Genomic DNA, 3,735 nt, shown 5'->3' on the forward strand with positions numbered 1-3,735 from the left:
GGGGACAGCTTTGTAACAATTTTAGTCAAATACCCCAGAGGTGCAAAATTGTCAGATACGACCTTTGGCATAATGGCAAGGATATGTTTTCCCTAAATTCCGAATAATAATTCAACAATTACGTGGTATAATATAAATATTTTCCACAAAACTAGAATAACATTTTTGTATACTTTAGTATTATATGAGTATCTTTTCCAAAATGAAAAACACACAAATTCGTCAGATGACTATCTAGATAATCAAGATAATCTGTTTTATAATCCAGAAGAATAACTCAGCCGCAAACTGTTTCCTATTTAACCAGATTTCCCAAAATCTATTTTTTTTTTTACATAAAAATCTACTGTTATCAAAGATCATTTAGCTATTTATGTCTCTCAATAAAGGGAGACAGTGAGAGGCAGACAGAGGAGGGTGAGAAGGAGGGAGGGACTCTAAAATGTCAAACTTTTCATAATTACCCAACCCCAACCGATCTTCTTGATTCTTATTTTTCATTTTTATAATGCAGCTCTACACAGCGATCAGTCTGTTGCACTTTAAAACAATAAGTTCAAAAGTAAAACTGAAAGTAAAAAGTAAAAGTTAACTGTAAGTAAAAGTGAATTGAAGAAGTAAATTTAAAAAGTAAAACTCAAATTATAAACTGAAAGGTAAAAAAAAGAAAAAGTAAAACTATACCAGCACTTGAAAGGGTAATGTCAGCATAGCTTTCGTCCCACCACATGCCTTTCATTTCAAACTCTTTAAATTCCATAGAGGGCCACTGCTTCACTTCTTTCTTCTCCACCACTCGGCACAACTATCAAAGGTGTATTCTCACATTCATGAAAAAAGTTTTCCACTTCTTCTGTCGGCGACACAGTAACAGGAAGACAATTGGAGGAGAATACTGTTAAGCTAAAAAAGGAAACAAAATCAAGTTAGTGTTACAAAGGTAAGAAAAAATTCGAAATTAGGAAAATGGGGACTTTACAAGCCAGTGAATATTTGCATTGCATATTCATCTTCAGTGACTGTAAAACATCCTCGTTTTTTCTTCTTTTTGAGTTTTTTTTTTATTGTCATGCTTAGACAGTGCGGTCTCAGAAACTGTTTACAGATTAGCGTTAATAAAAATAAACAATTTGTATTTAGCGAGTGAGTAATTATGGAGGTTAATTTTCTCTGTAAGTCGTTTACTTACCAGTTAGAAATTTTTTTAAGAAAACAGTTTTTTTCCAGAGATATTCTCTCAACATCTCTAATTTAAATACTGTTAAATTCAAAATACTGTTAAATTGAAAAAAAAAAAAAAAACATAAAGCTCAGTTGACAGAAGTCGGAAAAATTTTGTTAAGTGTAAAACCAAACGGCGTCGATATGTGAACATCGGCACTCAAAAGTATAATTCTCCAAAGTCTCCAAAGGAAATTTCTTGAAAAAAAGAACTTGTGAATACGCACCTGAAAATGAAATTTTATTCTTTTTAATAAACATATTTTAAGTAAAACTAATTGAGTCGATTAGTCATATCCCACTACTGCTGCTAATAACCCATTGTAACCTCAAGTCATCTGAGACCACCACAGCTACGCACGTTCCTCCTCCACTCCAATCTATTAAATACTTCATTTTTTTATCCGTATCATGAAGTTCTAATTCCCTTTAAATCCTTATTCTGACCAATTCCAGCCTTATTCGGGATCGATATGCTTTCTGTTTGATCTCAGATGAATGGCGTTAAGTGTTAAGCGTATTAAGTAAGTAAATTTCGTAAATACGATACGAGCAAGTAAAAAAAAACAAAGAATCATTAAACGAGCTAAAGAGCGGAACAGATTGTACAAGGAAGGCCAAATTAGGAATAACTTAAAAAAAAATGAAGTGACTTGCTGAAAAAAAAAACAAAAAAAAAACAAGGCCATGCTTATTTTAATAAATTAGACAATAAATACGGATTTTAAGTATTTTGTTGCAAATAGGGTTTGTTCGATAATTAATTTAAATAAGAAAAAAAAATTATAAAAAATATATTACGTAATGTAACAAAACGGCTTCAAATCGGTATATAACCCAGTGCATAAAATGATGCTTGTGGTTCCTAATTGTCCTTGGGCTAATTACCTCGCTCCTGGACTTTTACAACCCCCGGAAAATACCCCCACCCCCATGAAATATCCCCCCGTGGAAAATAAGACTTTCCAAATTTTAGAATTTTATTTGAGTTTTGTTTTTTTATTTTCCATAGGGAGAAGTAATTTTGATACTTGTGTATTATATGCAACTCACTCAAGTTTACGCTATGTAAAACTAGAGAAAAAACCGGTTTCTTCGTTAGTTTCTTTCTATAGGATTTTAAAATAAAGCTTATTGTTGTAATTAAAAAGCTTATTGATCGAGAAAATATAGAAGATCGAGTAACTCAAAATTACCGTTACCAAATTACCACTTAATAAAATTACCAGTTACCGCAGCGAAATTCAAATCTGACCCTAACACAGCTTAACTACAATTTAAAACGCTATAAAAAAATTTCTTATATGCATTTTTTTGCTTTTTTAAGTGAAGGACAAAAATTTCAGGAGGGTAATCAGACCTGGTGCTTCCCCCTCTCCTGGATAAGACCATGGTAAGCGTTTTTTCACATATCCTTTTGTCAAAAGCAATAGGGTGGCGACCCAAAAAATATTGGAGCAGTTTTTGACCCATCGTGGTTGAGCGCAGATACCAAAATATCTACACCTAGCTGTTCTCTCCCGTTTTGCGTTTTGACAAGATTTTGTTTATAAAAGTTCTCCGCACCGGCCATTACAACCATGTTATCTAACACGACAAACCTGTGAAACTAACATAAGATATACATAACTTCGGAGACCACATTTACCTGCTATAACAAAAACAAAGTTCTCGTTCAATATTAAATAAGTGACTCACTTATTACGCTCGTGATAAAAAAAGATTTTTATAATAATTTTATTTCAAAATATTTTTATGGCATATCTTTAAAAGATGAAATATTCATAAAAAAAAAACTAAAAATCCCTTACAAATTCCCCTTTCATAGAATTGCAAACCATAGGCTGAGGGCTACTTATGTTACAGAATAAGCTCTGACTAATCACATCTGCTACTGCAACAACTCTGCCTATCGCAAACACAGCTATAGATTCCAGCTCCTTTATTACTTATCTTCCTAGAGCGTCGACCTCCGTACGCCTTATTTTGCTCAACGTCCTATCCTATTGTTTATAGACAAATTATGGAAGTTTAAGAAGTAAACATGTGTAAACAGACAGTTATTTTAACTGTCTCTTACCTTGCTAACAACAAGGTAGTACTTTTTTTTCAGCAACTAAAACTTCGATTCGACACCCTATGCGCCAGCCATGGCCCTTCATTTTTTGGATACTTCTATTGTGACAGATTAAGAAGGTTTGGGGCGAAACTTTCTCTTGCTTTGGGTATAGTTTAATTTTGTGTAGTTTTTAATTATATATTATGAATATGTTAATTGACTGCAATATTAATTCAATTCATACAATTGAATTGTGTGAAACGATAATTGTAAATTGATATTTTAACTATTTGATTACATCTTGCAGCTATTTAAAACAGTTTAAGAACAAATGGTAAGACCAACCTTGTTTCGTTTTGTTTGTTTTTGCAGGGCTGCAGATTCCACTACCTTCTCACCACTTCTTTTCCTCTCTTCAGCTTGTTTTTTCAATAAGGTAGTGTTCGAATAAATAG

The sequence above is a fragment of the Artemia sp. Qi Xiang Cuo genome, unplaced genomic scaffold (assembly GCF_049724085.1).
Source record: "Artemia sp. Qi Xiang Cuo unplaced genomic scaffold, ASM4972408v1 HiC_scaffold_3124, whole genome shotgun sequence".
Lineage (NCBI taxonomy): Eukaryota > Metazoa > Arthropoda > Branchiopoda > Anostraca > Artemiidae > Artemia > Artemia sp. Qi Xiang Cuo.